Genomic DNA, 22,615 nt, shown 5'->3' with positions numbered 1-22,615 from the left:
CCAATTTGGAAAAATCCTAATCTTTCATCCAAATAGAAATTAGATTACCAAATGTTGTATTTTTTTGCTTTTAACTTATTATCTTTATTTGATTAATTTTTAAAACTTTTTATTTTCAAAATATATCCACAGATAGTTTTCAACATATAACCTTGCAAAACCTTGTGCTCAAATTGTTTTCTTCCTCCCTTCCCTCATCCCCTCCCTTAGACAGCAAGTAATTCAATATATGTTAAAAATGTGCAATTCTTCTATATATATTTCCATAATGATGCTGCACTTTGCATTAGTAAAAAGAAAAATCAGATAAAAAGAAAAAAATGAGAAAGAAAACAAAAAACAAGTAAACAACAACAAAAAAGTGAGAACACTATGTTGTGATCCAGACCCAGTCCCCCATTCCTCTCTCTCAGGGTGCAGATGGCTCTCTCTGGGTACAGATGGCTCTCTCCATCACAAGAATTTTGAAATTGACCTGAATCACGTCACTGTTGAAAAGAGTCACATCCATCAGAATTGATCATCATATAATCTTATTGTTGCTGTGTACAATGTTCTCTTGGTTCTACTCACATCACTTAGCATCAGTTCATGTAAGTCTCTCCAGGCCTTTCTGGAATCATCCTGCTGATAATTATGGAATATTAATAATATTCCATAACATTCATTTGCATAACTTATTCGGCACTTCTTCAATGATAGGCATCCACTCAGTTTCCAATTCCTTGCCACCACAAAAAAAGGGCTACTATAAACATTTCTGCATATGTGATTCCTTTTCCTATTTTTAGAATCTCTTTGGAATACAGACTTAGTAGAGACATTTCTATATCAAAGGATATGATAGACCTTTGGTTATATTTCCAAATTGCTCTCCAGAATGATTGGATCAGTTTACAACTCCATCAAAATGTGTTAGTGTCCCAATTTTCCCACATCTTCTCCAACATTTATCATTATCTTTTCCTGTTGTATTGCCCAATTTGAAGGTATGTAGTGGTACTTCAAAATTGTCTAAATTTGCATTTCTCTAGTCAATAGTGATTTAGAGAATTTTTTTTCATTTATAGAAATGGTTTTATTTTCTTCATCTGAAAATTGTCTGTTCATATCCTTTGACTATTTGTCAATGGAAGAATGATTTGTATTCTTATAAATTTGAGCCAGCTCTCTCTATATTTTTAGAAATGCGAGATTTATCAGAACCTTTGGATACAAATTTTTTTTCTCAGTTTTCTGCTTCGTTTCTAATCTTCTCTGTACTGGTTTTGTTTTTGTATATAACTTAACATAATAAAAATGATCCATTTTGCATTCCATAATGTATTCCAGTTCTTCTTTGGCCACAAATTCCTTTCTTCTCCACAGATTTGAGAGATAGACTATCCTTTGTTCTTCTAATTTCCTTATAATATCATTCTTTATATCTAAATCATGAACCCATTTAGACCTTACCTTGGTATAGGGTGTTAGATGTGAGTCAAAGCCTACTTTTTGCCATAATAATTTCCAATTTTTCCCAGCAATTTTTCTGAAATAGTGAGTTTTTATCCCAGAAGCTAGGGCTTTTGGGTTTATCAAACACCAGATCACTATAGTCATTGACTACTATGTCTTGTGCACCTAATCTATTCCACTGATCGATTATTCTATTTCTTTGCCATTGTCATATGGTTTTGAAGACTGCTGCCTTATCATATAATTATAGATCTGGTATAGCTAAGTCACCTTTATTTGCATTTTTTTCATTAATTTCCTTGAAATTCTTGACCTTTTGTTCTTTCAGATGAACTTTGTTATTATTTTTTCTAGCTCTGTAAAATAATTTCTTGGGAGTTTGGTATGGCACTGAAGAAGTAGATTAATTTAGACAGAATTATCATTTTTATTATATTAACATGGCCTATTCATGAGCAGTTAATGTTATTTTAATTGACTAGATTTGAATTATTTGTGTGGAAAGCGTTTTGTAACTATGTTCATATAACTCCTGACTTTGTCTTGGCAGGTAGATCCCCAAATATTTTATATTGTCTATAGTAATTTTTAAATGGAATTTCTCTTTGTATCCCTTGCTGCTGGACTTTGTTGATAATACATCTAAATACTTATTAATAATAAGTTTTATTATAAATTTATTATAAATTTATTTATTTATTATAAATTTATTATAAATCCTGCAGTTTTGCTGAAGTTGTCAATTGTCTCTAGAAGTGTTTTAAGTTGATTCTCTAGGACTCTTTAAATATACTATCATGTCATTCGCAGAGTCATAATTTGGTTTTCTCATTAACTACCTCCAATTCCTTTATTTTTTATCTTGTTGCTAAAGATAACATCTCTAATATAATATTGAATAACACTGGTGATAGGCAAACTTGTTTCACCCCTGATCTTATTATGAATGGTTCTAGTTTATTCCCATTATATATAATGCTTGCTGATATTTTTATAATTTATCAAGGGTATTTCTTTATGAGCCAAATCTGATGAGATTAAAATTCATACAATGCTCAGTCCCCTTCCTTCTTTCCCTCAATTGTAATAGTACTTTTTTGTTCTTTGTGTATTATAATTTACCCCATTTTATCTACCCTTTCATCTTCTTCAAGAATAATCCATTTTTCACCTGTAGTTTCTTTTTTATGCCATAACAATAAAGTCAAATCACACCTACATCTTCTAAGTATACCCCTAATAAATATACAATTCCCAAGAGTTAAACATATCTTTTTCCCATATAGGGAATTATTTCAATGGCTATATATATGTTTGCAATTTGAAATTTTATTTTTATTTATTTTTTAATTATAACTTTTTATTGACAGAACATATGAATGGGCAATTTTTTACAACATTATTCCTTGCACTCACTTCTGTTCCAACTTTTCTCTTCCCTACTTCCACCCCCTCCCCTAGATGGCAGGCAGTCTTATACATGTTAAATATATTATAGTATATCCTAGATACAATATATGTGTGCAGAACCATACAGTTCTCTTGTGCAACAAGAAGAAAGAGATTCAGAAGGTAAAAATCACCTGGGAAGAAAAAAAATGCAAGTAATTCACATTCATTTCCCAGTGTTCCTTCTCTGGATGTAGCTGATTCTGTCCATTATTGATCAATTGGAACTGAATTAGATCTTCTCTTTGTTGAAGATATCCACTTCCATCAGAATACAGTCACATATGGTATTGTTGTTGAAGTGTATAATGATCTCCTGGTTCTGCTTATTTTACTCAGCATCAGTTAATGTAAGTCTTTCCAAGGCTCTCTATATCCATCCTGCTGGTCATTTCTTTCAGAAAATAATATTCCATAATATTAATAAACCACAATTTATCCAACCATTCTCTAAATGATAGGCATCCATTCATTTTCCAGTTTCTAGCCACCATAAAAAGGCTGCCACAAACATTTTGACACATACAGTTCCCTTTCCCTTATTCAGTATCTCTTTAGGATATAATCCCAGTAGTAACATTGTTGCATCAAAAGGTATGCACAGTTTGATAACTTTTTGGGCATAATTACAAATTTCTCTCCAGAATGTTTAGATCCATTCACAGTTCCACCAAGAATGCATCAGTGTCCCAGTTTTCCCACATCCCCTTCAACATTCATCATTATTTTTTCCTGTCATCTTAGCCAATCTGACAGGTGTGTAGTGGTTTCTCAGAGTTGTCTTAATTTGCATTTCTCTGATCAATAGTGATTTGGAACAACCTTTCATATGAGTGAAAATAGTTTCAATTTCATCATCTGAAAATTGTCTGTTCATATCCTTTGACCACTTATCAATTGGAGAATGCAATAAATATTTTTAAGTAGTTATATTCTTTTTCCATTTCACTGAATCTATTTTAATGGAGTTTTCTTCAGATAATTTCTAGATTTCCTTTTCCAAATTCTCCTGCAATGATCTCATTTCCTTTTCACATTTTTTTTCTAATTCTTATTTAAAATTCTTTTTGAATTCTTCCAAAAGAGCCTTGTGAAACACATATCACCCTTTGGGGCTTCATCTGGATATGATTAACCTTTTGGATCCTCAGGATTTGAGATCTATTCTTCCCTGTCTCTTTTTTACTCATTTTTAAAGATTGCTGTATGCTCTTAGGGCAAAGAGTAGATTGTCCCAAGCTTTCTCTACAGGACACAGTAGCTTCATGCTGCACTGGGTCCAGCGTTGCTGGCTTCCTTTCCGTGATGAGTGGGCATGACCTAATCTCTCATTATGCTAAGGTCCAGATGTTCACTATTTACCTTCTGTAGTTGAGTTGGAGATCTCACAGCTAGTCTGTTAATCCACTGGCTTCTGAACTAGGACAGAGTAGTCAAGACTGCTACATTTTTCCTAGGAGCCTTCCAGTAGATCTCCTGGGCCTCTACATTATGCCTGCACTGGGCCACTTTTCTCTCCCCATCTCCCTGCCTGATTGAGACAGACCTTTCCTGAAGTCTTCCAAATTATCTTTTGTTAAAAATTTGTTACATTCTGTCTTCCCTTGAATTCAAGGTCCAGGTCTAAGCTAAGGAGGTCTGCAGTGCTTAACAAATCTCAGAAGGTAAAACTTTTGTTTCCTTAGGCATGCCATATTTCACCTTTCATAGTGGTAGAAGAATATTTAAAGACATGTTAATCCAAATAAGTTTAGTTTACAGACCAGGAGGTGACTCAGAACATTTCTGGATATACTATTGCTTTGGATTTTTAGTTACTTGTGATATCACTTGGCCTTTAGCAAAAAGTGTGTAAGAGCTAAGTTTTTCTTTGGTGCTATTTGATCCTCATTCATTTCAGAGCACCTCTTCACTCCCCTCCAAACAATCAGTTGTCTCTGAGTTCTACCTAGACCATCATCCCTCCCTGACCCCTCATACAATTAGACCATGCTCCAATCTTTTCTAGGCAACTTTTTCTACATGACTATCTTTTCCATGAACAATTTTCTCTTGTCTATCATCTAGGTCAAGCTCTTTTTGGTCATTGTTTGGGTCATGATTGACTCAGATTGAATTTAAAGAGCAGTCATTTCTGCTTTAGCCACAAACCAGGAGGGTCTTTTCCTCCCAGATTCATGCATTTATTTATTTATTTAGATTTTGGGGAGGGCTAGATGAAAGAGGAGATCCTTTCTCTCAATTGACACCTACTCTTCATCCCTAAATGCATATGGTCTCAGTCAAACTGAGAGCAGTGGAAGACCTTAGCTTGAAAAGACCAAGGTTTCCCACTTCATCCAGGGCCATCTTCATTAGTCCTGATCTATATCTGTCCACTGGCACAGATGTGTCTAGAGGGGAAACTGAGGCAGGTGATTTTGCACAGCCTTCCCTCACTTAAATCCAATTCACTTGTATATCATGGCATTCTGATGTCATTGATCCTCTTCTGGAATGAAGGACAAACAACAGCAACCTCATGCAGCATCCTGGAAAAGATATTGATTAGCTAATCTTAAAAAGAATTCAAAACATTCCCTTGTACCCTACCATCACTCCAACTTCAACTTAAGTTTAAAGAGAAAAAGTATAAGGTCAATTAGTGAGTGATCAACTTCTATAAAGATCTGAAATGGAGATTAGATAAGTACTTATAAGAAATAACAATAACTACAGAATTAGAAGGGATTTTAAATCCCATCCTAGAAAATCAGATGTAATCTCACATAACTCATACATATGTCCTACATAATCAAGAATACTCTCTTTTTATTGTGGGATGATTACTGCTAAATAAGCTGAGAAGGGTATATGGATTGAGTTCAAGAATTCTGAGCTGCTCTACAACTATTATACCTATTAATGTTCACACTGACTGATACTAATAGCACAAGTACCTTGGAATAAAAATCTCTCTTTCGCATACTGTCTGAGGAGGTATGAACCAGCTCAGGTTGGGAAAAAAAAATGGAGCAGCTTAAAACATCTGTGCTAAACACTATTGAGATCAGACAAAAGGTCCCATTCTACTTCCCACATGGGTCTGCAAAAAAAAAAAATAATAATAATAAATAAATAAATAAATAAAAATCCTCTCTACGATATGACACGGTCATCTAACTTTTGCTTAAAGATCATTTATGAGGGAAAATTGACTACTTTCCAAGATAAGATATTCCACTTTTCAGCTCTTTTAATAGTGAACAGAAAGCTTTTCTTTATACCAAACCTGAATCTGTTGCTTTGCAGTTTCTGTCTGTACACCCTACTTTTGCCTTTAAGATCAGTCAGAAATCCGTGTGTGTGACAGTTTTTTCAAATAGAAGACAAAACTATTATGACCTTCTGACATTTTTTCTTCCTTGAATTAAACAGCCCAGCAGATACTCATATGCCATAATCTCAAGATCTCTGCACCAGACTATTCCAATAATTCTCTTGAAGATCTACAAGCTTATTAATGTTACCTCTACAATGTGGCACCAGGAAATTATGTCACACTCCAGATGTTATTTGACCCATAAAAATCAAAGATATTGTATTCCCTCCCATTGTAAAATATATTTCTTTCCAGATATAAATTGAAATATGTGACTACGGAGGTTTCTTTCAAGTGAGTTTCCCAGATTCTCCTATCCTGTCTAGATACATTGGTATTTTAGTAGATTTTCTCCATGATAAATGAAAGAAACAAAGATATATCAGGTACCAATTTGGCATTATTGTTGAGATATGGTTAATGGCCTGAAATTCTTTTCTGAATGTCCCCAAGATCATACTACAATGCAAGTACCTACTTATTGTACTTGAAAATGCAAGTAAGCCTGGATATAGGATCAGTTATAATTATATTAATAATTGGATAAACTGGAGGAAGGCCCATGATAGACACTCTTTTGATAAGGTAATTGATCTGGAAGGCAGACAGATGATAAGGTTTCTGTCATGATAGAAGGATTGATGAATTGGTGGTGCTTTTCAAGATATAACTAGTAGCTGTGGGGTCTAGACTATCCATAGATCTTAATTGGAAAAGGCTTAGATAAATGATGCTATGCTGAAAATGAAAGAAGGTAGTACAAGAGGTAGTAAAACCCTCTGGCTAGTGTCCACTTATGGAACAATAAATTTATACTTGGCACAGACAGTGGCAGAAGGACTTTAGGATATGATAGAAGATGTTACCATGAAAACGTGAATATTTTGCTCTGGGGCAGATTTTTCTTTATAAGTTGATTTAAGGCATTTCTTAGCTAGAAACATAAATAAAGATACATTTTATGGGGTAATGCAAATCTTTTTTTTCAAACTCTTGATAACATTTAATTTTCTATCAAATAACTACTGCATTCAGTCCCTAAAGTTCAAATTCTATTCATATTTCTGTTTATCACCACAAGTGAGGATGATATATCAATTTGCATTCATATTGATAGCAGTAATACATTATTAATAAGGAAAAGGCCACTTCAAATAATCTAAATGTAGAAAGCCATTGGTGTATAGAGAACATAGGTTGAATATGCCAGGTCTTGTCACATCCAAATTATGCAAACTATATGAGATTCAAAAGTACCCAGCCTTTCAGATAGCTCTGAAAATTCATCATGCCCTTATATGCTACTACTATTATCAATAAAATTAGAGGAATAGGGGGTCCTGAATCCATATCCACTACCTATCATGTTCCTCGTAAAAACTGCTATAAACCATTTCCTTTTCTGTCAGTTCCTACCACAAAACATCTCTACACTGACATGCACATTATCCAGCCACTTATTTCACCATGAATGAATGTTAAGACAAGTCTATATGAATTCCCTAATATCCCTCCCTCCCTCTCTATTCCCTCCTTTAATTTTTTTTTTTTTTACTTTGTAGACCTCTTCATCATCATTATATATTTTTCTCATTGCTAAATTTCAAAAGAAGTTACTTTAGAGGACTGAAACTCTGAAAAGGTGTACTTAATAGGTCAGCAAAGTACTTATAGTTAAGCATATATTTAGTACTTAGTATGGTGATATAATGGTTGCTAACGCTCAGTGTGTTGTAGTGATATAATCTTACTGAAGTATTTAAGGGCTGGGACAACTGGGAATGTTCTCTCAGCCACAGCTCTCAGCTACAGACACAAAAGAAGACTTCAGACTCCAGACTCTAGATTCCAGACACCATCTTTGACCAGCCAAGTGGCAACTCTCCTGCCTCCCTCACTTCTCCATTAACATTAAGGACTTGGGCTGATCTCAAGGACATCCAGAGAGCTAGCCCAGACATTACATTTTGATGGCCAAATGTAGGGCCTTTGAAATGCAGGGCCTTGCAAAACAGGGCACAAAGTAGTTTGACTGATGCAATTGGCTGAGTTCATGGAGAAATCCCTGTGACCTGGAAATAGGGTGAGTATAAAAATAGACAAGCAGGAAACTTTGGTAAGGGTTAAACTAGTCACTTTCATGTTTTAGGTAAAATGGGGTAAATACTTAGAAAAGAGTATCCCCCACCCCAAGGGAAATATACATAGTTAGATTAATAAAGAAGCAAAGTTTGTTGGTAACTTGGACTCTTAAATATATTAGAGTACATGTCCCCTTGGCTATCTAAGGAAGAACAATTAGAACCAGATATTTGGGAACTAGTGGGAGAACAACTAAATGAATCTATGGGTCCTGATAAAATTCCTGAAGAAACATTCTTTATGTTTAATATAATACAATTGGCTTTAAACAATCCCACAAGTTCTAAAAAAAGGAAAAGTTCAAAGTAAGGAAGTGTGAGGAGAAAGAGGAAGAGGGGAATGATACTGACAAAGCAGCTGAAAGGCATGAAGAATTGGACAAGAACAGTGTTGATGAACTTAAGGGGTGCAGTGCTTCTCACTTTCATAGCTCATTTACACCTGAGTAAGCATCATTAGGGCATTCCCCATCTCTTGATTATCCTCCCTCAATTTCTTCTTCCTGGGTGGAGGGAGGAGGAGGGGGAAGGGCAGTGACACCATCAACATCATCCACGTATCAGCTTTGTCTGCCCCCTATGAAACGATTACAAAGGGCACTAATTAAAGCTAAAGAGGAAGGGCATGAAACATATGATTTGAGAATAGAAATGTACTCTGTGATTGAAGAGTTTGATTCTTCAGGTCAAGAAAAAGGAAAATATACTCCATTTAATCTAGAAATTATCAAAGATCTGAAAAAGGCTTGCACTCTTTATGAATCTATATCTTCTTGTGTTAAGATGATTTTAAAGAATTTAACTTTGAAATTTTAACCGCTAATGATTGGAAATCTATATCTAGGACATGTTTAGTACCTGGACAAAACTTGTTGTGGCTTTTTGAGTAAAGTGAACTCTGTAAAATACAACCCTAATGAAATGGACAACCTGGAGTTAATATACCAGTCACCTCTGATCAACTAACAAGTGTAGGTCCTTGTACAGGCACTTTAGCAAAGATTAATTACTCTCTGACAGCATATGAACAAATTGCTTCTGGGGATTTTTTCAACTATAAAAGGAGTAAAAACTCCTTTTACTATCAAAGCAGGGGGCACCCTCCCAGGAAGACAAGATAGAGGGGAAGCCTTCATGAAAATCCCAAAAGGTCTAAATGAACATTTTGATGATTTCCTGGGATATCTGCAGACAACTGTCATATGAACTATTAGTGAAAATGCAGCAACAGAAAGTATAATAAGACAACTTGCTAAAGAAAATGCTAATAAGGTTTGTAGAAGAATTATACTAGAACTACATAGGGATGCTCCTTTAGATCATAAGACACTGTGCCACAGTGGGCACAAATACCTTTTGTACCCAGGCTATGATGCAGACTTCCCAAGACCTGAACATGGGAAAACAAGGTCCGTTTTGCCAAAGGACTTCCAGAGAGACTCGTTAATGCTTTCAATGTGGTAAAATAGGACATTTGAAAGCTCAATGTTGGCATAAAGATAGAGTGAGAAAACAGGGTGGGAGAACAAGGCCGCAAACACCATGTCTAAAATGCAACAGAGGCTTCCATTGGACATCAGAATGTAGACTGACTCAGGGAAATGAGAGGTGGGGCTCAGCTTAAAGGCCTCATGCAAAAAAACAAAAACAAAAAAACAAAAAACAAACAAACAAAAAACCCAAAACAAACAAACAAAACAACAACAACAACAACAACAAAAATTGAGACATGATGGCACCCAATGTTACACCCAAGAGTCTCTAGAAGTCCCATATGATCAATCAGCCAAGAAGCAACCTGACAGGAGAAAGGGATTATAATTGGGGAGAATAGAGTTGTATACAGCTGAGACTACTGAGATATCTCCTGGAGAGGAGAAATCTTTTCCTTTCCAGCCTATTGATACCTTGCCTCCAGGCAGAGTAGGGTTGATCATTTCACCTCCTGAGAGTACTTACAAAACAGTGTTCATCCATACACTGATGTGGGAAACTGGGGAATGTGTAGCTAATGTACCAGTCACTAATACAGGTAGACAATGTGTGACTTATCATACAGGTAAAGTAATAGCATTGGGTTTACTAATACAGACTCCTAATAGGCAATCTGGTGATAATTGGCCAGATTCTGACTCCAAGCAGCAGAATCCAGGCATATTCTGTACTGCAGCTATTACATCTGAGCAACCAATGCTCACTATTTATGTAAATGGCATACCATTAGAAGGATTAGTAGACACAAGTGCAGAGCATACAGGCATTAGAGGTGCCAGCTGGCCCAGTCATTGGCCAAAGATTAAGGCAGACACCTACATGCCTGACATAAGAAGATCAATAGTAGCTGAAGTTAGTGCTACCCCTTTGAAATGGACATTTGAAGATGAAACAGGAGTGTTTACTCCTTTTGTAGTTGAAAAAAATTGCCATCAATCTATGGGGAAGAGACATTTTACAATAGTTAGGATTAAAATGAGTAATTCAGCTTAGGCAGGGCTACTGTTGAAGGCTTACCTACTCACATATTCCCATTCAGTGGGAACATACACCAGTGTGGGTAGAACAGTGGTCCTTAGTGAGTGATAGAATTAAGGCCTTATTAGATATAGTACAGGAGAAAATTGACCAAGGACACTTACAACCTTCTCTAAGTCTTTGGAATTGCTCTGTATTTGTTGTAAAAAAGAAATCTGAAAAAATGGAGTATATTTATTGATTTAAGAAAAGTAAATGATAATTTATACTTTAACATATTTAACTTGTATTGGTCAACCTGCCATCTGGGTGAGGGAGTGGGGGGAAGGAGGGGAAAAGTTGGAACAAAAGGTTTGGTCATTGTCAATGCTATAAAATTACCCATGCATATATCTGATAAATAAAAAGCTATAATAAAAAAAATTAAAAAAAGAAAAAAGAAAAGAAAAGTAAATGAATAGATGGAAACTATGAGAACTCTTCAGCCTGAACTTCCACCTCCTACTCAATTATCTAAAGAATGGCCTCTTTGGGTTATAGATATTAAGGATTGTTTCTATTATATCCCTTTAGATAAGGAGGCTATGAAAAGATTTGCCTTTTCAGTGCCCAGTATTAAGTTAACTGAGCCTTATAAAAGATATTAATGGACAGTTTTTCCACAGGGAATGAAAAATAGCCCTACTGTGTATTAAATGTATGTGGCTACTGCTCTTATTCCAGTAAGAAAAGCATTTCCAAAAGTAATGTTGCTACATTAAATGGATGATATCTTGGGATGTGCACTGAGGAACAAATGTTAGAAGCGTGTTTACAAAAGACCATAGAAACACTAAGGAACTACAAATTGCATATAGCTCCAGAAAAATTTCAAAGACATGCTACTTTTCAATATGTAGAATATGTAGTATATCCTAATTGCTTACATTATAAAAACTTTCTTTAAGAACAGAGAAGTTGAACATCTTAAAAGACTTTTAGAAATTGATAGGAGATAGCCAATGGATGCATCCAGTATTAGGCTTAACTACCTATCAATTGCAGTCATTATATGACATTTTTAAGGGGATACACTGTTTTAAAAACATCATGAAAGCTTACAAAATAAGCTCAAAAGGCTTTGAGAGAAGTTGAACTGGCTTTATCCAATGTGGTTGAAAGAGTTACTCAAAAGCCTTTAGAAATATCAGTTTTTGCTATGAAAGAGGCACCCACAGCAATTCTTCATCAAGGAGACAGTGTCATAGAGTGGGTGAACCTCCCAGCACAACCAGAACAAAGCCTTACATTTTACCCAGTTGTTGTGGCTAGAATTTTATTAAAGGCCATTAAGAGAGTATGGTTAACTGGGATAAGACCTGACAAGATATCCACCTTTGATTCCAGTGCACAAATTAATGTATGCTGTGAAACCATCCCAGAGTGGCAAATTATTTTAGCCACGTCTCAAAATTTTACACATGGGTCTCCATTAGAGATAAGCCGGCTATTACATAATTGACAATGGAGTTTTGAAGAAAAAGTTTCTAAGGTTCCTCTTAAAGAACCAACTATCTTTACAACTGCATCGAAACATAACATTTGTGCTGTATATTCTCATAACTACCTATAAAGAGAGTAGTAAGAACTCCTTTTTGGTCTACTCAGCAGAATGGATTGTATGCAATCATGCTAAGCTCTTACTTATTATCCAGGAGATGTAAATATAATATCTGATTTGTCTTAGTCAGTAGGTGTGGTACAAAGAATGCCATAGCCCAAATAAAATTTGTAGCTTCTTATATATATCAGCTCTTTAAGGAACTTTAAAAGCAAGTGAGAAGGAACTTTAAGAGCAAGTGAAAAAGCATCCAGGTAAGATTTATAGCTTTCATGTCTGCTCATAGTGGATTTCCAGGTCCTAGTTTTGATGAAAATTCAAAGGCAGATAGCCTTTTAACCATATTAATCAATACTCCTTTATTTCAGGCAGCCCAAAAATCTCATTCTAAATAGCATCAGGCTGCTCTCACTTTACATTTGCAATTTGGGATAACAAAAGAGGAAGCTAGGAGCATAGTAAAAGCCTGTACACCTTGCTTTCTTTTCTATATTCCTACACTCCCTCCAGGGAAGAACCCTCATGATTTGAGACCCAATGAAATTTGGCAAATGGATGTGACCCATTATAAATCTTTTGGTCATATGTCTTTTATCCATGTTGTAGTAGACACCTTTTCAGGATTTATTTTTGCAATGCCAGCAGCAAAAGAGAAAGCCCAAGTGATCACTGAATATCTTACACAAGCTTTTGCAATCATGGGTCTGCTATAAGCAATAAAAAGAGACAATAGACCTGTATATAGTTCTAAATATTTTGCACACTTTTGTGCACAGTATCAGATTTTACACACCACTGGCATACCTTTTAATCCTTAAGGACAGGCAATAGTAGAGAGTAAAAACAGAGACATCAAGAGGCTCCTCCAAAAACAAAAGAAAGGGAAAGCCACAGGTAACCCTAGAGAACTTTTAAATTTAGCTCTCTATACTATTATTATTTTTTTTTTTTTGAGTTTTGATAAAGAGGCACTGGCTCTGGCAGACAGGCTTTATAATGTGCCATAAGGGTAATGTGCAGTGCAAGCAGCTCCACTATCTTTAGATAACTGCCAGGTGATGTGGAGAGATCCATAAAGTGGTGAATGGAAGGGACCAGATAGGTTAACTGCTTGGGGGAGAGGGTTTGCTTGTATCTCTACAGATGAAGAAGGAATTTTATGGGTACCAACAAGCCATATTTGTCTTGTCCATTGGAGAGAGACAGAGAAGACCCAAGAAACATCAGATGATTCCCTCACTGACTGTGCCTACCCCTTAAGAGCATGGCAGTTATGGCAATTGACTTATGAACATTAAAAATTGTTAATAAGACTGCTGCAGGACTTAAAAACCAGCAGGAATCATTGGATTCCCTGAGATATGCTGAGACTATTGCAGGACTTCAAAACTTGCAGGAATCATTGGATTCCCTGACACATGAAGTAATGGACAATAGACTGGTTTTGTTCTATCTCTTGGCTGCTGAAAGAGGTATATGTGTGCTTGTTATTTATATACCCTCCTTCTAGTACTTATGGACATGTATATTCATATTGTTTGTTATATCACATATTGATTCATGTTGTTTGTTACATCACTACTAGCCTGAGTTATATTAATATGTGCTTGTGTAATTCTTCCCACGCTGAGGGATTTATGTATACCTGTTTCAATTTCAGCCCAGAGGAAATCCCCTAACAATATCTGGTCTGACTCCCCATTTCCCTTTGGTGTTTTCCTCTCCCTTCTTGAGAAGTCAGGGAGGGTGTGATCAGCTCCTTTTTGCTGTTTTCACCTCTGTTCTTGAAAAGTCAGGGAGGGTGTGACCACCTGTGTTCTAAAACAAAAGAAAGTGGGAGATGTAGAGGGCTGGAATTCTGAAGAGTTATTCTTAATACTCAGTATGATTGATGAGATAATGATTCTCTAGCTAAGCACATAATTAGTGTGGCACTTAATATGATGTAATGATATAATGTTCTACAGCTGGCTTGTGCTCAGTGTGGTGTAGTGATGTAATCATACTGAAGTATTTAAGGACAAAGACAACTGGAAATGCTCTCTCAGCCACACCTCTCAGTCACAGACACAAGTGAAGATGCCAGATTCTAGACTGCATCTTTGACTAGCCACATGGCAGCTCTCCTGCCTCCTTCACTCCTCTACTAAGACCAAGGACTTGCGCTAATCCCAAGGTCCTCCAGAGAGCTAATCTGGATACTACCAGTTACCTTGAAGTAGCCCTGACACAAAGGCTAATCTTTCTACCTATGTACTTGATATTATTTCCCCCTGCTCCTCCAGGATCAGACTCACTAGTCATCATTTGTTTATTATGAGCCTTTAAACACACTCTTCTGGGTTGTTCCTATCTATCGAAACACCAATTTGAGTGTATCTAGTCCTACTATAACCTCTCATTAACCTTTCCTTTTAATCCACCTTTATCCAATCTCTCTTTTGTCTTTTTGTGCTTAACTTTTTTGAAATCTCATTTGACAAAAGATGCCTTCAGTTCTTCATTTTTTTTGTTTTCTTTCCTCAACCTTTTAAAATTGAGTTTTGATCCCCATTTCTTTTAAAATATATTGTCTCATATGCATGTCTGTGTGTGGGCCCTATGTGTGTGTGTGTGTGTGTGTATCTATTAAATATATCTGTATTTAGCTATAGTCTATTTGGGGAAGGAGGGGGGATAGAAGAGAGCAAAAAGAATAAAGCTTTAATATGTGTGAAACAGAGAATAAAAGAAAAAAGGAAGTAAAGATGGACATTTATGAAAATAATTTTTTCTAGTATTATATATTCCCTCTTGAACTGGAAATTGTTATACATTTTTAATCCTTCCTGACATTCTGCTGCATACACATATGACAATGTACTGCTTTGTTTTATTTTTATTTTCTCTTTTACTTTTTTCTATTTTTTTCTTAAATTCTGAAAATTAAAAAAAAAATAACAACAGTCTCACATATAAGCAAAGGCATTCAAATCTAAAGATTTTTTTTAAGATCTTGCCTTCAACCTTTGACCCAACAGTGCCCTTATGGAATCTGTATCCCAAGGAAATAAGGGAAAAGAAAAGAAAAAGAAAAGGAGGGAAACTGTTTGTAGCAGTTTTGTTTTTTTTTTTTTTTTGTGATAGCAAAGAATTGGAAAATGAATAAATGTCCATCAGTTAGGGAATGACTGAACGAATTGTGGTATATGAAGGTAATGGAATATATTGTTCTATAAAAAATGATGAACAAGACAATTTTAGAAAGGCCTGGAAAGATTTACATGAACTGATGCTGAGTGAAACAAGAAGAACCAGGAATACATTGTACACAATAACAACAAGATTTGTGATGATCAACTATGAAAGACTTCGATCTCAGCAGTTCAGTGATCTAAAACAATCCCAATAAACTTTGGACTGATAATGCCACCTACATCCAGGAAAAAAAACTATGGACACTGAATGTAAATCAATAGATGCTATGTTCACTTCTTTTTTTTTTTTTTTAAATCTCTCCCATAGTTTTTCCCTTTTGCTTTGATTTTTCTCTCTTACCATGATTTCTAAAGCAATATGTATTAAAAATAAATAATTTTTTTTTTAAATTTTTTTTTTTATTATATATATATTTTATAATATTATCCCTTGTATTCATTTTTCCAAATTGCCCCCCCTCCCTCTATTCCCTCCCCCCGACGACAGGCAATACCATACATTTTACATGTGTTACAATATAGTCTAAGTACAATACATGTGTGTGAATATCATTTTCTTGTTGCACAATAAACATTAGAATCCGAAGGTACATGCAACCTGGGCAGACAGATATTAGTGCTAACAATTTACATTCGCTTCCCAGTGTTCCTTCTCTGGGTATAGTTATTTCTGTCCATCATTGATCAACTGGAAGTGAGTTGGATCTTCTTTATGTTGAAGATTTCCACTTCCATCAGAATACATCCTCATACAGTATTGTTGTTGAAGTATACAGTGATCTTCTGGTTCTGCTCATTTCACTCAGCATCAGTTGATTTAAGTCTCTCCAACCCTCTCTGTATTCCTCCTGCTGGTCATTTCTTACAGAGCAATAATATTCCATAACCTTCATATACCACAATTTACCCAACCATTCTCCAACTGATGGACATCCATTCATCTTCCAGTTTCTAGCTACAACAAAAAGAGCTGCCACAAACATTTTGGCACATATATGTTTCTTTCCACTCTTTAGTATTTCTTTGGGATATAATCCCAGTAGTAGCACTGCTGGGTCAAAGGGTATGCACAGTTTGATAACTTTTTGGGCATAATTCCAGATTGCTCTCCAGAATGGCTGGATTCTTTCACAACTCCACCAGCAATGTATTAGTGTCCCAATTTCCCCACATCCCCTCCAACATTTATCATTATTTGTTCCTGTCATCTTAGCCAATCTGACAGGTGTGTAGTGGTATCTCAGAGTGGTCTTAATTTGCATTTCTCTGATCAGTAGTGATTTGGAACACTCTTTCATGTGAGTGGATATAGTTTCAATTTCTTCCTCTGAGAATTGTCTGTTCATATCCTTTGACCATTTATCAATTGGAGAATGGTTCGGTTTCTTATAAATTATGGTCAGTTCTCTATATATTTTGGAAATGAGACCTTTGTCAGAACCTTTGTTTTTAAAAATATTTTCCCAATTTGTTACTTCCCTTCTAATCTTGTTTGCATTAGTATTATTTGTACAGAAACTTTTTAGTTTGATGTAATCAAAATCTTCTATTTTGTGATCAATAATGATCTCTAGTTCTCCTCTGGTCATAAATTCCTTCCTCCTCCACAAGTCTGAGAGGTAGATTATCCTCTGTTCCTCTAATCTATTTATTATCTCCCTCTTTATGCCTAAATCATGGACCCATTTTGATCTTATCTTGGTATATGGTGTTAAGTGTGGATCCATATCTAATTTCTGCCATACTAATTTCCAGTTTTCCCAACAGTTTTTTCCGAATAATGAATTTTTATCCCTAATGTTGGAATCTTTGGGTTTGTCAAAGATTAGATTGCTATAGATGTACCCTTTTTTGTCCTTTGTATCTAATCTGTTCCACTGATCTACCGGTCTATTTCTTAGCCAATACCAAATGGTTTTGGTGACTGCTGCTATATAATATAGCTTTAGATCAGGTACACTTAGACCACCTTCCTCTGAGTTTTTTTTCATTAGTTCCCTTGCAATTCTTGACCTTTTATTCTTCCATATGAATTTTGTTGTTATTTTTTCTAGGTCATTAAAATAGTTTCTTGGGAGTCTGATTGGTATAGCACTAAATAAATAGATTAGTTTGGGGAGTATTGTCATCTTTATTATATTCGCTCGGCCTATCCAAGAGCACTGAATGTCTTTCCAATTATTTAAATCTGATTTTATTTTTGTGGCAAGTGTTTTGTAATTTTTCTCATATAATTCCTGACTTTTCTTTGGTAGATGGATTCCCAAATATTTTATACTCTCAACATTTGTTTGGAATGGAATTTCTCTTTGTATCTCTTGCTGTTGCATTTTGTTAGTGATATATAAAAATGCCGAGGATTTATGTGGATTTATTTTGTATCCTGCCACTTTGCTGAAATTTTGAATTATTTCTAGTAGCTTTTTAGCAGAGTCTTTGGGGTTCTCTAAGTATACCATCATGTCATCTGCAAAAAGTGATAGTTTAATTTCCTCATTTCCTACTCTAATTCCTTGAATCTCTTTCTCGGCTCTTATTGCCGAGGCTAGCGTTTCTAGTACTATATTGAATAGTAATGGTGATAGTGGGCAACCTTGTTTCACTCCTGATCTTACTGGGAAAGGTTGCAGTTTATTTCTATTGCATATTATGCTTACTGACGGTCTTAAATATATACTCCTGATTATTCTAAGGAATAATCCATTTATTCCTATACTCTCAAGAGTTTTTAGTAGGAATGGATGTTGGATTTTGTCAAATGCTTTTTCTGCATCTATTGAGATGATCATATGGTTCTTATTAATTTGATTATTAATATGGTCAATTATATTAATAGTTTTCCTAATATTAAACCAGCCCTGCATTCCTGGAATAAATCCTACTTGATCATAGTGTATTATCTTGGAGATGATTTTCTGAAGTCTTTTTGCTAATATCTTATTTAAGATTTTAGCATCAATATTCATTAAGGAGATTGGTCTATAATTTTCTTTCTCAGTTTTCGATCTACCAGGTTTAGGTATCAGTACCATGTCTGTGTCATAAAAGGAATTTGGTAGGACTCCTTCATCCCCTATTTTTTCAAATAATTTATATAACATTGGGGCTAATTGTTCTTTAAATGTTTGGTAGAATTCACATGTGAATCCATCTGGCCCTGGGGATTTTTTCCTGGGAAGTTGATTAATAGCTTGTTCTATTTCTTTTTCTGAAATGGGACTATTTAAGCAATTTATCTCCTCCTCTATTAATCTAGGGAGCCTATATTTTTGGAGGAAGTCATCCATTTCACTTAAGTTATCAAATTTATTGGCATAAAGTTGGGCAAAGTAACTCCTTATTATTTCTCTAATTTCCTCTTCATTGGTGGAAAGATCCCCCTTTTCATTTGTAAGACTATCAATTTGATTTTCCTCTTTCTTTTTTTTGATCAAATTTACCAAAGGTTTATCTATTTTATTGGCTTTTTCATAAAACCAACTCTTGGTTTTATTTATTAATTCAATAGTTTTTTTACTTTCAATTTTATTGATTTCTCCTTTTAATTTTTGTATTTCGAGTTTAATTTTTGGTTGGGGGTTTATAATTTGGTCTTTTTCTAGCCTTTTAAGTTGTAAGCCCAATTCGTTAATCTTCTCTTTCTCAATTTTCTTCAAATAAGCCTCTAAAGATATAAAATTTCCCCTTATTACTGCTTTAGCTGCATCCCAAAGATTTTGATATGATGTCTCATCATTATCATTATCTTGGGTGAAATTATTAATTGTTTCTATAATTTGCTCTTTCACCCAGTCATTCTTTAAGATGAGAAAAATAAATAATTTTTAAAAGACCTCATTTTCACTTACTTCTTTGAAGATTTTGACATTATTGATGATATACTTCTAGATATTCTCTTCTTTCTGCCCTTCTAAAAAAGATACAATAAACCTTTGATGCTGTTCTTGTGTCTCTAAGCATTCCTTAGTTGTTTAATTGTTTCAGTTAAGTCTGATTCTTCATGACCCCAGAGACTATTGTCCTTTGTACATTCTTGACTCCTCTTTGGCCTAGCTCTCTCTCCACTGAGCAATTGGCTGCCTCCATCTACTGCTTACTTTTCTCATTGGCCTCATTGTCTTTCTGATCTTTATAATACAATTCTGCAAAGATCTATCTCTCTTTTCCTTCTCTCCATTTTATGTATATTCTTCTCCTATTTGGCCATTTTCATCAATTCCATGATTTCAATTACTCCTTCTTTGCCAATAACAAAATCTCATAGATAAGTCTGTTATCTCTCAAATTCCTAAAAGACACTTTCATTAAGATTCTAGAAGGGAAAACTTTACTTATCCAAAATGAAGACTGTTGTCTTTTCCCTAAAACAATTCTTTGTTGGCATCATCAAATAATTCAATATCAGAAAGTAATAGGGTATTATTAAGGAAACTGATGTTCATGAATATGCATTGCATTCTTTTTTACTGCTGTACCTTAAGGATTACTGGGCCTTTCCATCACTTCCTCCTGCATGGATTTTCTCTCCTGTTAGAATGCGGAGAGAGACTACATTTCTTTTCAACTTTTATTCCTAGTCCTTAGGACAACCATTTGCACTGTTTAAGGGCTATAAAAATTCCTCCTAATTCACTATTTCTGCCTATCTCTCATTGTCAGAATTTATTGTTTTTTAAATTTACTCTTTCTCTCATCTCTAATCTTTCATGTTATCCAGTCTGTTAACATACAATCATAGGATAATACATTTGGAGATGGAAAGGATCTTAAGAGATGTCTAACTCTTAATTTTATAGATTGAGATATTAAGGTCTGGAAAAGTTCATTGTCTTCCTCTAGATGAAACAGGTAATAAGCAAAACAAATTATTTCTGAATCCTGGTCTTGATCAAGTTCTTTTAATTTCATCTCTCCAAAAACCTCTCAAAACAAACCTATTTTTTCTATTTATATTGTCACTACCATAACATACGCCTTTATTAACACATGCCAGTATACCATATTAAGCTCCAATAAATCCTCCTGCTTCTATTCTTTATCCTTTCCAATTCACTTTTCACATTGTTGTCAGATAAGTTTTCTTATACATAGGTCCAACAATATTATATTGAGTAAAGTATCAAACTTTTGGCATAAACATTTAAGATATTTCATTACAGACAATACTCTCTACTTTTCCTAGGCTTTTATTATATTACTCCTTTCTCCATGTACTCCAAGCTTTTGTGTAACTGATCAACTTAATGTTCTTGTAATGTTTATTCTGCTTATCTTGTGCCTGAAACCTCCTTCTGGTTTTATCTGCTTTGATATAATGGAATGAACCATGGTCTATTCCTCAAAGCATCTTTTCTCTGCACCTTTACTTTGGAAAGTTGTTATGTGCCATCTTGTTATATTATTGTTATTATGTTGTTAAAATGCTCTTTGAGGAAAGCAATATATTAGAATGGAAAGGGTTTTGGATCTAGAATCAGAAAATTCTCACTTCAAATCCTGTCTCTGACACTTAATAGCTATATGACTATTGTATCCTATCTAATCTTTCTAGTTATTAATTTCCTCATGTATAAAAAGGCAATGACTATAACATGTTTGGAAGGAAAATATATAAATTCTATCTCTCATTATGCCTTACATTATTTTAAATAGTTTAATTTGTTTTTGTTTCATATTGTTTTATATTTCATATACAAGGAAAATAATTATTTTAAAATTAGAATTGGCTTCATGACCAAACAAGAAAAAGAGAGGTTACAAAATGCAAGTAGATAACTTAATCATGTTAGTTGTTTTTTTTTTTTTTTAATCTTTTGCAAAAAACAAAAGAATGCGATCAAAATTAGAAGGAAAGCAGAACCCTGGAAATCAATCTTTACAATAAGTGTCTCTCATAACACCATCATTTCTGAAATGTATAGAGAAATTTGCAAGAATGCTAACCATTCCCCAATTGATAAATGCTCAAAGGATATAAAAAAGCTATTTTCATATCAAGAAATCAAAGTTATCTATAGGTATTCAAAAGATGATTTAAACACTTTTACTTAGAGAAATGCAAATAAAAACAACTCATATACTACTTTACATTATCAGATTGATCAATGTGACCCAAAAAAAGGAAAGTGAAATATATTGGAGAGAATGTGGGGAAAATGAGATACTAATGCATTGTTAATGACATTTTCAATGGATCCAATTATTCTGAAGAAAAATTTGGAATTAGACCACAGGGCAACCAAATTTTGTATACTCTTTCACCCAGCAATAGCACTACTAGGTCTGTGTCCCAGAGAGCTCATACAAAACAGAAAAGGATCTGCATATGCAAAAATCTTTAAAGCAGCCCTTTTCCTGGCAGTAGGATATTGGAAATTGAGGGAATGCCCAATCAATTTGGAAATCACTGAACAAACAGTGGGGTATTATTGTAAAAGAATATTATTCTGCAATAAGAAATGATAAGCAGAGAGATCCAAAAAATCTGCAAAGATTTTTGTGACGTGATGAAAAGTGAACTGAGCAGAACTATGAAAACATTGTACATACTATTAGCAGCATTGTCTGATGATCAACTATAAATGACTTAAGTTTTCTCTGCAACATGATGAAAAGTACAAAGGGCTACCAAAACAAAATGCTATGTATAATCTGATAAAGAACTGATGGACTCTGAAAAGAAGTCAAAGAATATTTTTTCCTTTATTCCTTTTAATATTTTTTTCATTTGATTGTTTCTTTCATAATTGTAATTAATATGGAAAAATTTTACGTGATAGCACATGTATAAATTATATCAAGATGCCTACCATCTTCAGAAGAGGAGGGGGGAAATTTTAGAACTGAAAATCTTGCAAAAATGATTGCATATATCATCTATATCAGATTGCTTACTTTCTGGGGGAGAAAAGAGGGAAAGAAAGAAGGGAAAAATTTT

Source organism: Sminthopsis crassicaudata, chromosome 1, assembly GCF_048593235.1.
Source record: "Sminthopsis crassicaudata isolate SCR6 chromosome 1, ASM4859323v1, whole genome shotgun sequence".
NCBI classification, from domain to species: Eukaryota; Metazoa; Chordata; class Mammalia; order Dasyuromorphia; family Dasyuridae; genus Sminthopsis; species Sminthopsis crassicaudata.
Note: the sequence above shows the minus strand (reverse complement) of the source record.